The sequence below is a fragment of the Jaculus jaculus genome, chromosome 7, assembly GCF_020740685.1.
Source record: "Jaculus jaculus isolate mJacJac1 chromosome 7, mJacJac1.mat.Y.cur, whole genome shotgun sequence".
NCBI classification, from domain to species: Eukaryota; Metazoa; Chordata; class Mammalia; order Rodentia; family Dipodidae; genus Jaculus; species Jaculus jaculus.
In genome coordinates, this window is record NC_059108.1 from 134,490,359 (window position 1) to 134,504,803 (window position 14,445).

Consider the following 14,445-nt stretch of genomic DNA (forward strand, 5'->3'; position numbering starts at 1 on the left):
AAAAAAAAAAAAAAAAAAACACTAATGGAGGGTGCAGAGAAGAGTCCTGGGACTTCTATTATAGCCAAGCCCAAGGGGGTAAGTGTGGGATCGGTTGACAAGAGCTTTCTGGAACCAACATTTCTAAGCTTCCATTGTGACTATAGCTCAGCAGTTTCAATGTATCCAGTTCAAATTCAAAAGGATGAGGAAATAAACTGCAAATACAGAAAGGGAAAAAAAAATTGAAAAGCTGTAAAAAGATGTGGTGGGTGACTCATCCTGTAATGGAAGCTGGGAATTTGAATGGCATGTTTACCTCACACTCATAAGCAAGTCCACTAAGCCTTCAGTACACGCTGGGCATTTGTGGTCTCTTAAATATCACAACCACTAGTGTTTTATAGTATGTACATATTATAGTACTAGATGAGAAGAAAGGAAATATGGGACAGATCCATTGAAGTGTCAGGTTCACATAACTAGCAGAAAAAACCCAATCAAGAGCAGCTTGTGAGAAAAAAAAAAAAAAAAACAAAAAAAAAAACGGCAGGAGCAGAGGGTGGACATAACCCCCTGGCCAACATAAGGTGGATGATAGCAACAGGAGAGTGTGCCAAAAACTGGCATGGAGAAATGTTGCAATACCCATAAGCCCACCCCTAACAATAAACCACTTTGAGGAAGCATTAATTCCCAAAACCTATTCAGCTGGGGAGACTAGCATTCAGAATAGCTAAATTGATGGGGACACCTGAATCAAACCACCATATTCTGCTCCTAGCTCCTATAAACTGATATCCATACAGGATATAAAATATAGTGCATTCAGTATGACTTTAAGAGTCCCTGTTATTTTTATCAGTCCTAATGTTGGTCAAATATCTCTGTAATCCAAGGTCTTTTAACTGAGCCATAATAACAAAAAAAAAAAAAAAATACCCCAAACCCATAATGGCACAGAATAAACATTCACACTGCAAAAGATGACAAAGAAATATTTAACAAATACAAGATTTAAACAGGGAAAAATAAAACTCTGTAGCCCCAAGTCCAACAATTCTAGCCAGTGAAAAATCTCCAAGTCTAATAATTTTAACTAGCAATGAGTCTCTGGAGTTCCGATTCTGCCCCTCCAGCTAGGCGACTCACAGTCCTGGAAAACTTCATTGGGCCAGCAGTTTTCCTTAGCAGCCATTTCATGGTCTTGGCATCTCTACTGAGTCTTCACTGCAGACAGGATTCATCCTCACAGCTCCACTGGGTCTCCATGCAGGAAACCCAGCAAACCTGCTACACACTGCCCATGGCCATTTCCAAAACACAAGACCTTTGCAAATTCAATAACCCTCTCTTTCCTGCATTTCTTGCACTCCATAATACCAGGTAGGGTGCCATTTTTTAATCCAGGGTGGAATAAAGTAGACTTTGAAGAATAGGACATTGCATTCAGACCCCTTCAAAAGAGTCTACATTCTTCCTGTGGCCCCAGTGCAGGTCTCAAAAGTTGTAATCTTTCAATTGCAGCTGAACAGGCAGCAGTGTCAGCCTAAACATTTCTTTCTGTGCCATATCCCTCTGCACACACCAGCTCATTTCTATGCAAAGCAACCCTGCATAAGTTCATAGGACACGGGCATAACAAGAAGCTTCTGACATAAAATGTTTCTAACCCAATCCAGCCAAAACTCGTTTTCACCCTCACAAACCAAAACTCATAGTCTATAGTTCTTATTGCATTCAGGTCTTTCAACTCTGACCAGAATAGTCCATCAAGCTGTACTTACAGCACTGCAAGGCATCTCTGAGGTTAAGGTTTCAGATCCTTCCACATTCCTCCTAAAAATCAGCTCCAAAAGGCCAAAGCCAAACAGCCAGGTGTCAAGTAGCCAATGATACCACTCCTCGATACTAACATTACATTTGCAGTCAGATTCACATTGCTAGCATAAGTCACCCCACCAAGAGCAACTTGTGTGTGTGTGTGGGGGGGGGGAATTGGTTTACAGAATTGAGGGGAAGCTCCATGATGGCAAGGGGAAATAATGGCATGAGGAGAGAGGATGGATATCACTCTCTGGCCAACATAAGGCAGACAATAGCAAAAGGAGAGTGTGCCAAACACCGGCATGGGGAAAGTGGCTATAACACCCATCAGCCCACCCTCAACAATATGCTGCCTCCAGGAGGCTTTAATTTCCAATTGCCATCAACTGGAGAGACTAGCATTCAGAATACCCAAGTTTATGGAACAGTATAATCAAGCCACCACAATATGGAAGTGTTTCATACTAAAATTCTCATGTTGAATTCTAATCTCCAATGAAGCCATCTTTAAAAACAAGACATAGCTCAGTATGGTGACATATGGGAGGATGGGGCAGAGGTATATCATCACATAGGTAAGGCTGTGTCATGGAAAATAAGGTGAAACATAATTTAATTAAAGAAATAAATCTAATGAAATACTATGTCTTGTAATGCCTAATTGAAGATTAAGTGAGATGCAGATTTAGAACTTATTCAAAAGAATTAGTTTTGTTAAAGAAATGGGCAAGAAAATAGAGAGCTAGTTTCCTGCAGATATAAGAAAGGCCATCGGAAGGTATAGCATCCGAGCTATCATCTATCAATCAGAAAGTGAGACTTCACCAGAAACCACTCTTGTTAACACTGTGTTCATGAATGACTAGCCTGCAAAGTGGTTAAAAATAAATTTCAGTTGATGAATGCAGTTAGTTTGTGGTGTTTTCCTCTAATAGCCTTAGGAGAATCACACGAGATAAGAATCTCACCTCTGTTCCTGTTAATTATATTCTTAGTGATATTGAAGGCAAGACTTTGGTTGGCCAGGCCCTCCTTTGGGGGATGTCAGTTCATTTAAGGAAGATGGAGATAAGGCCTGACTATAAGTTCTACAGTCAGCTTTCATGTTCTCCTCATCACTATAGAAGCTATGTCAGGGACACAAACCTGGATTGTTCCCTTGGAGAATGTTTAGTTAATATTTTGAGATTATAAATAAAATATGTATTAAGTAACTCAAAATATTCACTATTTTGAAGCTTCTTGTGTCATTTCTGATTTCATCAAATGCACTAGGTTTTCCCCTTTGGGTATAGAGTCTCTAGTGGGCATCATCACCAAGCTGGAGTCTTAAAATTCCTCAAGATATCAAGAAAGGAAGGGAGAAAGAAAGAAGAGCATGGGAAGGTAGATATGATCATGACTATAAGTAAAATTGGTCCTTTAAGATTTCCTTTCGTCTAGATAAAATAATACACATCATATTCTTTGTAAATATTATTTAAATATTTATTTATGCAATGGAGCACAAAGAGAGAGAGAGAGAGGATAAAAGAGAGAAATGGGCACACTAGGGAGTCTTGCTGCTGCAAACAAATACCAGGAAAATGCACCACTTTGTGCATCTGGCTTAACATGAGTGCTGGGAAATTGAGCTTCAGCTGGCAAGCGTTGCAAACAATTGCCCTTAACCTCTGAGCAGTCTTCCCAGGTCTCTTGTTTAATAAAAAATGCAAAACTAATATGAAAATTGAGGAACACAATCACAATTTCATCATGCCCATTTCCACATGTACCTTGGACTAGGTGACTAGGATTAATTAATTGCCTGGGATTTTGTTAAGGTTGAGAATATTGGCAATAGTATGGTAAGGGAGAGAGTTCACCACTCCTAAAGCACAATACCTCTGAGTAAGGGAAGGGACCCCCTAATAACCACACCTTTTAACAAGGCACCATGATGTTCAGAAGGGAAGTAGATATTGTCCTTAAATTATTATTTTTCTGCTGTCATTTGACAATTTATTAAGTTTCTAGTATGCTGATGAGGTAGATTTTTAAAGAAATCAGTGTGTTGAGCAAGTGAATTGGGACACTTCTTGGCAGACAGTACGGCATTATGACCAGCCTCTTCTTGGCTCTAGGCCAGGTAAACTCTCCTCTAATGGAACTGCATTCAAACTAGAGTTGAACTTCAGTTTCACCCTGCATGATTTGAATAGCTGTTGCTTCTTACCCTCCTACATTCTTTTCCTCTCCCTGTGACCTGCCTCACCCTCACTGCATAGTACCCAAAGCTTATCAAGAAATTTCCACATCAGGATCTTTGTACCACCAGGCTCTGTTTCCCAGAATATTACACACAGACGTCAGCAAGAGCATATCAGTCTTTCAAATTTGGCTCAAATATTACCTACTGAATACAAGCACAGTGGACCAGTGATTCTCCATCATACCCTGCTCTATGGGGTATCCCACTGCTCTTCTCTACTAGTTCTGTACTCCAGGTATTAGAGATAGGCCACTTGTCCAAAGCTGCTCTCCTATTTGCCTTTCCACGGCATCAATCACAGGAATCTCTCCAAAGTTTAGTACTATAGAAAGTATTTCTAAACTCCAGGAAGTGTTTGCTTTTGTACTTCTTCCTTGATGTATGCTTGAAGTCCTGAAGGTACCTCTGCAGATTGACAAGGGTACATGGCTCCAGCTCCATATGTCTTTATTTTTTTCAGTTATTTTTATTAACAACTTCCATGATTATAAACAATATCCCATGGTAATACCCTCTCTCCCCTGACTTTCCCTTTTGAAACTCCATTCTCTATCATATCCCCTCCCCCTCTCAAACAGTCTCTCTTTTATTTTGATGTCATGATCTTTTCCTCCTCTTATGATGGTCTTGTGTAGGTAGTGTCTGGCACTGTGAAGTCATGAATATCCAGGCCATTTTGTGTCTGGGGGGAGCACGTTGTAAGGAGTCCTACCCTTCCTTTGGCTCTTACATTCTTTCTGCCGTCTCTTCCTCAATAGACCCTGAGCCTTGGAAGGTGTGATAGAGATATTGCAGTGCTGAGCACTCCCTTCAATTCTTTCCAGCACCATGATGCCTTCTGAGTCATCCCAAGGTCACTGTCATCTGAAAAGAGAAGCTTCTCTACCAAAAGTGAGAGCAGCATTAACATAATGGCATGAACATTAAGAGAAGTGATTACTGGAAAGTTTGATAAGCATACTATATACATTTAGCCAGACTGAAGCAGATGTTACAACCCTAGAGCTCCTGACAACCTCTGCATTAAGTTTTCAGTATCAGGGATGTATTCCCTCCCATGGAGTAAGCCTTAAGTCCAATTAGAGGGCATTTGGTTTCCACCATGACAGATGTGCCACTATTGCACCTGTTGGCTCATTTGGACTGACTGGCCACATATAAGGCTTGCAATGTCCACTGTTGAGTATTTTCTCTGGTGATTTCTCTCTCTTTCTCTCCCATTGAATGGTATGCAGAATGGCTTCTTCCAGCTTTCTGTCAGCTGGTCTACATGGAGGAGGTGACCAGTTCAGTTCCAGCAGGATTTTTCAGTGGCCTTGTAGCTCAGGTATGTGGAATCTCCAGCAATAGGGTGTTACCATTTCTTCCTGGTGGAAATCCAAGGACCTCGGCAATGGCCTATAATGATTTTGGGAAACCAAAGACCTCACTGGCCAACAACTCACTAGAAGATATCCCATCCCTGGCACTGAAAATTTTCTAGCAACAATCTATGGCTCCTGAGAGTTCCATTGTCTAAAAAAGTAGTTTTCCATATGATTTATTTATATTCTTAGATTTTGATTAGCCCTCCCTCCATCTTTCCTTTACTCAGTCTCTTCCCTTGCCTCACTTAGACCTTTTCATCCAATTTAATCTATTCTTCTAATTGCATATATACAATACCATTCTATTAAGTACCCCTCCCTTCCTTTCTCTTCCTTTTATATCTCTTTTCTAGTTTACTGGTCTCTGCTACTGAGTTTTTTTTTGTTTTTCTTTTTTTTTTTTTTTCCCCTAGTCCAGTCATCTGTAGCTAGGATACACATTTGAGAAAGAACATGTGATGTTTGGTTCTGGGCCTGGGTTACCTCACACTGTATAATCCTTTCAAGATCCATCCATTTTCCTGCAAATTTCATAACTTCATTTTTCTTTACTGCTGAGTAGAACTCTATTGTATAAATGTGCCATATTTTCATTATCCACTCATGAGTTGAGGTACATCTAGGCTGGTTCCATTTCCCAGCTATTGTGAATTGAGTGTCAATAAACATGGTTGAGCAAGTATATCTCAGTTAGTGAGATGAATCCTTAGGATATGTGCCTAGGAATACTATAGCTAGGTCATATGGTAGATCAATTTTTAGCTATCTTAGGAACCTCCACACTGATTTCCACAATGGCTGGACCAGATTGCATTCCCACCAACAGTGTAGAAGGATTCCTCTTTTTCCACATCCTCACAAGCATTTATGTTCATTTGTTTTCATGATGGTAGCCAATCTGACAGGAGTGAGATGGAATCCCAGTGTAGTTTTAATCTGCATTTCCCTGATGGCTAGGGATGTAGAACATTTTTTAAGATGTTTTTATTCCACCCATTTTTCCTCTTTTGGGAACTCTCTATTTAGTTCCATAACCCATGTCTTTTTTTTAAATTTTTTTGGTTTATTTTTATTTATTTATTTGAGAGCAATAGACAGAGAAAGGCAGATAGAGAGAGAATGGGTGCCCCACGACCTCCAGCCACTGCAAACAAACTCCAGATACATGCACCCTCTTGTGCTTCTGGCTAATGTGGGTCATGGGGAATCAAGCCTCGAACCAGGGTCCTTAGGCTTCACAGACAAATGCTTAACTGCTAAGGCATTTCTCCAGCCACTATAGCCCATTTTTTTAATTGGCTTGTTTGATTTCTTACTTTTTAATTTTTTTCTTTGCATATCCTGGATATTAATCCTCTGTCAGATGTATAGCTGGCATAGACTTTTTCCCTTTCTGTAAGTTGCCTCTTTGCTTTATTCACAGTGTCCTTGGCCATACAAAATCTTTGTGATTTCCCAAGTTCCCAGTGGTAAATCTGTGGTTTTATTGCCTGAGCAATCGGGGTTATATTCAGAAAGTCTTTGCCAAGACCAATATGTTGAAGGGTTTCCTTACCTTTTCCTCTAGCAGTTTCAGAATTTCAAGTCTGATGTTAAGGTCTTTAATCCATTTGGACTTAATTCTTGTGCATGGAGAGAGAGAAGAATCTATTCATATCCTTCTACAGATACATACCTAGTTTTCCCAGCACCATTTGCTGAAGAGGCTGTCTTTCTTCCATGAATATTTTTGGCACTTTTATTGAATATCAGGTGGCTATAGCTACCCGGACTTATATCTGGGTCCTCTATTCTGTTCCATTGATCTATGTGTCTGCTTTTGTGCCAGTACCATGCTGTTTTGGTTACTATGGCTCTGTAGTATAGGTTAAAATCAGGTATGTTGATACCACCAGCATAATGTCTTTATTTATCAACAATAACTTGACTTTTCACTCTTTAGCCCAGGGATAGAATTGTTTCTGAGGTTGCTAGACAGAGCTTCACTCTATTTTTAAGCAAGTGTACCTGCTAACAGTAGCTTCATTAGAACTTTTGTAGAAGCTTCTCTAATCCGTCTGCCTCCCTACCAGACCCAGAGTGCCAATTTCACCACTTAATCATTAATTTTGAAAGACACCATCTTCTCTCCCAAAGTTCTCAGTCTCTTTCAGCCTATACTAATTTTCTTGACAATATCCATCATCTTTCTGTAATATTGCTCAAAAACTTACACTTGTTCTTTGAATACTTTTATCTTTTCACCTTTACATATTGATAATTTTTAAATGGGTATGTTACATATTTTAATCATAATCACCTCCCATTTCTCTTTTCCTCTCTCCTCTCCATGGAACTCCTTCTTCTCAGCTTGTACTTCTTCTGCTTTTTTAACTTTTTGTTGACAATCTCAGTGAATATTTGAATTATAATCATAATTCCTACAGTTAACTGCCTTAATCCCCTCTTCCCTATCCTCCTCCACTGAATCCCCTCTTTAACAGCTCACCACTGTTTTGTTCTATTTCATCATCCCCACCCCCCTTCTATTATGCAAGTCTTATGTAGGTAGCTTCAGCCACTGTTGTAAGCACTCCTCCCCTTCCTTTGGCCCTTACATTCTTTCTTCCACTTCTTCTGCAATAGGCCCTGAGTCTTGCAGGGTGAGATAGAGTTTTCAATACTGATCATTCCATTGTTGCTTGTTAACAGCAGTCTGATGAGTTTATAGTCTCCCCGACATTTACCACCACTTGCAAAGAGAAGTTTCTCTAATCCAAAGTGAGGATAGCATTAATATGGGTTATACTTTGAAATTTTCCATTGGTAGAAGATGAGGACCTGTTATTCACTGAGGTTTCCTGAGTATTATCAAGGGTGTTTAGTATGAAACAGATATTTAAAAGCTACCAATTAAAAAAATTGGTAAATGAAGATTTCTACCAAATATATTCAATGTTTTCCAGAGAACATTCCCAAGTACAAGTTTATATTCTTAAAAAAAAAAAAAATCTACTAAGCTCACAAACTAAGTTGATGCCTTTCTCTTTAGCCTTCAAAGATTTAGAGGAAAGGAAATGAAAAAAAAAAAATAGCTCAACTGTTAAATGTCCTTGCGTGCAAAGACTCATGGTCCTTTTGTAATTATCTAGACACTAATGTAAACACTGGTTGTCATTCATTTACAGTGGAAAGAGACCATGGCTGACACATGTATACATACACACACACATATATATATATATAGAGAGAGATTATAATGTAAAAAAATATATATAGATATTAACAGATTCAAAATATTTTCTGTCATTACATGTTAATGTCTGAATAGTTGGGCTTATTATCTACCTGCATTCTTCACTTGAAGATGAACTGACACGTCCTCTACCATGAAATGCCATTAGTTGGCAAGCTATAGGAAACAACACGTGGCCACCACAGATTTCCATAACATTTATTTTTGTAAGTAGCATGTATTATTCATGCTCTCAAATTATTGGTCAAAGCCCTATCATGGCCAATCATAATATGAAGAGGAGAGGGAATTTCTAATTGTATCATGTACCCAGCAGTAGTAAAATTGAAAATATTGTTAAATGGTATAAAAAAGCTATCCCTGGTTGCTGGAGAAATAGATTAGCAGCTAAGGCATTTGCCTATAAAGCCAAATGTCCTCATTTCAAATCCCCAGGACCCACATAAGCCAGATGCACTATGGGGGCACATGCATCTGAGAGTTCCTTTGCAATGGCTGGAGGCCTTGGCATGCCCATTCTCTCTCTCCCTATCAAGACCCTACTGCTGAACACACCATAAGTGGTTGACATGTAAAATTGAATGACATGGCTGGAAGCTGGAAGAGAGTCAGTCTCTGCCTCTTTCTCTCTCTCAAATAAATACATAAAAATAAAGTTTAAAGAAAGTTATCATTGAATCTGATAGCTTGAAATAATTTGTACAGCAAATGTTTTTCAAATAGTTGTTATCAATATTCCTATAAATGTATACATATTACATACATATATTTTAAGTTGCATACAAGATTACTAATTATCAGATACCAAGTTGGAAAAATGTAACCGTTTTTTAATAGCTTGTCTTTGATGGTCTGCATTTTATCAGAAAATGGTGGGGCTTTTTTTTTTTTTTTTAATATGGAACACTTCACGAATTTGCGTGTCATCCTTGCGCAGGGGCCATGATAATCTTCTCTGTATCATTCCAATTTTAATATATGTGCTGCCGAAGCGAGCACGGAAAGTGGTGTTTTTGACATTACTCAAATAACTGACACCTGATGGTGAAAACATCTTCAGAATTCTTGTTTTTGTCCCTCAAGATCAATAGTTTTCATGCAAATTTAATATTTATATTTTTTCCAAAAGATTTGAGTGAAACTCCAAAAATAAAATAAATATTTATTGGTATTAAACTTATCCATGGTGTTGTTTAGCCCTTGGAGACATTCTTCTGGCATCATCTTGAGCTGTGTGAACAAATACTAAATTGTTACTGCTTCCCTTTAAGAACACAGGGCTCCAAGGATGCATGCAGAGTGCTGTCTCCTGTGATTCATGAGGCTCTATACTCACTCAAGGCTCACTTTTGCCATCTTTTTTCTCTCATTTCAGTGACAAGACTTGGTCATTTCTTAAACATTGTAAGGTTAACTTGATGCTCATATCTAAATTTAAAAAAATATTCTTTTCATATTTCTTTCTAAAAAGCCTGTTTAAGTTGTGGAATTTTGTTCCTTAAATTGCAAAATTTCAAACATAACTGAGTCAGTAATGATAATGGTAGAGAGCACAAAATGGAATAATAAAAATAAAGCAATTAAAAAGGTGATCCCTCTCCTTTTCTGTATTTATTAAAATAGTTTTGTAGCACAATTGTGACAAAACAATGTTATGAGGCAATGATGAACTGATATCAGTTAAAAATAAATATTTTTTTCCAATTTTGATATTTTATTTCATTTAATCAATTGATAATGTCAGGTTCTCAATTTACTATACAAGACAATTTGGCATATTCAGGCATATGCCTTAAATGGACAATGGGCTCCAAAGGAATGCCCTGTTTTCATAAATTTTACAACTATGGAAAGAAATTATATCCTGAGTAGGTCATGCCTAAACTAATGTTTTTCAATTATAATAAATGTTTTAAATAATGTTTTTAAATAAATGTTAAAAAACTAATGTTTTTAATTAAAATAAAAATACACCTAAAATGTACATACTATATACTAAATCCATTTTTTTTCTCATGTTATTTAAGCCTGTTAACCCCTTACCTGGCTCCATTATTAACACCATGTATCTGATTATGAAGTGTTTCCATAAATTCCAATTTTTTGTCTGCTAAACTCTTTGAAAATCAAACATGTTTAGCATGGGAGCTAGCTTCCATTTTCTCTTTTACCCTTGACTAAGAAGATATTTCAGGGGGCTGGGAATAGAGCTCAGTCAGTAAAGTGTTTACCATGCAAGCTTGAGGACCTAAGTGGAATCATGTAAAATATTAGGGGCATAAACTGAAATACTACAACTGGGGAGCCATAGATCAATGGACCTCTGGATTTTGGTTGCTAGCTAATATATATATTTTTTTGGTGAGATTCAGGTCATTGAGAGAAACTATCTCAAAAAATAGATAGGCAGTGAACCTGAAGAGGGATCCAAGATGTTCTCTGTGTACCTTAAGTTTAGGTATGATGTGTTCTTATTGTCATTTGTTTCTAGAAATTTCAGTATTTCTTTTTTTTTTTAATTTTGTTCACTATTCATTTATTGTTTTAAAGTGTGTTGTTCAGTTTTCAGGAGCTGATGGGATACCTGGTGCATCTTTTGTTGTTAATTTCTAGCAATACAGCATTGTGATCTGATATCATGCAGAAAATTATGTTGACCTTCGTAAATATATTCAGGCAGGTTTTATGACCCAATGTATGATCTATTTTTGAGAAGGTTCCATGGGCTGCTGCGAAGAATATGTAGTCTGTGGATTTGGAGTAGTAGAATGTTCTATAGATGTCCATTAGATCTAATTCATCTATGATTTTGTTGATCTCTCTTACTTTCCTATTAATTTTCTGTTTGGATGATCCATCTATTGCTGATAGTGCAGTATTGAAATCCCCAACTATGATGGTGCTGGTGGTTATTTCTGTTTTATTGTAAAGTAGGTTTTGTTTTATGAATTGCGGTGCACCTGTGTTTGGTGCATAAAGATTGGTGATTATGATATCCTCTTGTTGGATTGTTCCCTTGATAAATATGAAGTGGCCTTTTTTTTTCTTTTTTGATTACTTTTCATTTGAAGTCTATTTTATCTAATATTAGTATAGCTATGCCTGCTTTTATCTTATTTCCATTTGCTTGTGTGAAGAGAGCAAAATGTTATGTTTCTCTAAACTTCTTTATATCTAGCCTAGAGAAATATAGAAGTCAGGAGGCTCTGTTGATGGCAGACAAACAGGTGCCTCTGCTAATAGCAGGTAAACACAAGGCTCTGCTGGGATGAACAGCGTTTCCTGGGGCCTGCATTGTTGAGCAAACTCTTTAAGATATGCAGGACTCCTGGTCACAGGCCTATCTTGCACCCCCAGGTGGTGAGGGTGAGGTGGCACTTACTGTCACTGTTTATAAGTTCCTTTTTTTTTTTTTAATACCTCCATGGCTATAATAGTCACATGTAAATTGTAATTTATGGTTTAACTACCGTTCTGTTTTCTTCTGGCATCTTGTGGTTATTTCCAATAAAAGTTGGCACTTTGAACAGTTAGGGATTCAGAATCTGGAGTACAGACCTAATATATGGTTATGCCCAATTCTCTGCACCCCCAGTGACCACCAAGGAGAGCCAAACATGTATACATAGGCAGGGAGCTTCATTTTAGGATTAAGCTAAGTCTCTTGACTTCACCTCCACAGTGTATCCATACAAGAGCACCGAGTAGTGGGAGGAGAGGGTTTTTATAGGGTTTTGAACATAGAAGAAGGCGATGGATACATGATTGGTTGATTAAAACAGTCTACTCTGAGATGGTATCTCTTGAAGATAATAGGTTGAAGGGTCTAATTTTCTGATATACCATGTTAGCTTATGTCTCTTTTTTTTTCATTTATTTTATTGTATTTATTTATTTAGTTAGTTTTTAGCTTATGTCTCTTGATGGGTGAATTGAAGCCATTGGCATTTAGGGTAACAACTGTGAGGTTTGATTTAATCCCCGCCATATTGTGGTGGGTTTTGTGGTTCAGTGTGTTCTTGGACTTCATAGTTTTCTTGTGGCCTGAGTTTGGTTATTGAGATCTGCTTCTTCCAGGCACTTGAGGTTGATTACTGGATTCTTCTGTGTGGAGAATTCTCTGTAGGTTTGGCTTTGTGTTCATATAGTTTTAAAGCTGAGGTTTATTGTGGAAAATTTTCTTTCACCATCTAGTATGAGGGATACCTTTTTAAAAATTTTTGTTTATTATTTGAGAGTGAGAGACAAAGGAAGAAAGAGGCAGAGAGAGAATGGGCATGCCAGGGCCTCCAACCACTATACACAAACTCCAGATGTGTGCGCCCCCTTGTGCATCTGGCTAACGTGGGTGCTGGGGAATCGAGCCTCAAACTGAGATCCTTAGGCTTCACAGGCAAGCACTTAAGTGCTAAGCCATCTCTCCTGCCCTCTTACATATTCTAAGTTTGAAATGGTCAACAGATTTGTTTTAGGGACAGACATATTTTAGAAAACATCAACTTGAAAGAGCCCAGCATGGCTGAAGAGCATAGGTAAAATATTCTTTAAATTACCAGGCAAGCTAGTGGACTTAATTATTATAATTTCATGACAGATGGAGGTATGACATGCTTTGTACTTTCTGTGATGTTATATAGTGTCATTTCAAGGTAGATTTAAATTAATTAACAGTGAGTGTGGCATTTTCCATGGTCTAGATATGTTTTTTCTGTATCCTCCAAGATTTTTTTTTTTTTTTTTTTTGAGGTAGGGTCTCACTCTGGTCCAGCTGACCTGGAATTAACTCTGTAGTCTCAGGGTGGCCTTGAACTCACGGCGATCCTCCTACCTCTGCCTCACAAGTGCTGGGATTAAAGGCATGCACCACCACGCCTGGCTCAAGATTTCAGGTTCTGAAATTATTCCCTTCACAGTGGACACTTAATACAACAACAGAGGCTTCTTATGTATGATAATTAGGAAAAGATAACATCAAGCAGTTGTAACTTCCATGATGGGACACTACTGTTTTTTGTTGTTGTTGTTTGTTTGTTTGTTTGGTTTTTTTTTTTTTTAAGAAGAAAAAGACCAAACAAGATGCATGCATATTCCATCTCTCTGACTGTTATTATGGGCCTATGCCTAAGTGCATACTTTACCTCCAAAAATCCATACTTTCTGTGGGAAAATCATCTTCCATCACTATCACTGTGAGTCAAAATATTTCTCTTGGTAACTCACCCCATCTGATTATTGGTATCATTTTCAAAAAAAAAAAAAAAAAGAAGAATAAACATGTTCCAAGAAAATCCTATTTAAAAATAATTATGATCGCTCTGATAAGAAATATAAAATGTTCAATTCAAACCAGAGATTAGAGATACTTTACAAGAAAAAGGAGCAGATACATCCATGATAGATATTGTTCCAGCTTTATCAAGCATTAGTTTATATGCAAACTATCTAAACATAATAATTAAAAACAAACAAATAATGGTACTAATCTGGACATTAATTTTCACTCAAAAACCTACATAATAATATTGAGAGCTATAAATATTCATAAATATGGAATAAAGTAAGTTGTTCTTCAATAGAAGAATGGGTAAATAACTAATTTATTCAATGAATTGTGTCATTATCTGGTATTCCGAGGCAAAATGACAGCAGGAAATATTGTAACTATCAGGGGATGTCATTTAATACTATGGAAATAAAAATTAAAAAAAGAAAAAAAAAAACATTTGTTAGGTGCTATTAAAAATATTTTGTGAGGGCTGGAGAGATGGCTTAGCGGTTAAGCGCTT

At 37.5% G+C, this 14,445-nt stretch overlaps 1 non-coding gene across 1 annotated transcript; it reads right to left on the reverse strand.

The window, feature by feature from the left end:
- Positions 1-9,551: 9,551 nt before the first annotated feature.
- Positions 9,552-9,658, reverse strand: LOC123462439. Its single transcript, XR_006638261.1, has one exon. It is a non-coding gene; the product is annotated as a U6 spliceosomal RNA (small nuclear RNA).
- Positions 9,659-14,445: the final 4,787 nt, after the last annotated feature.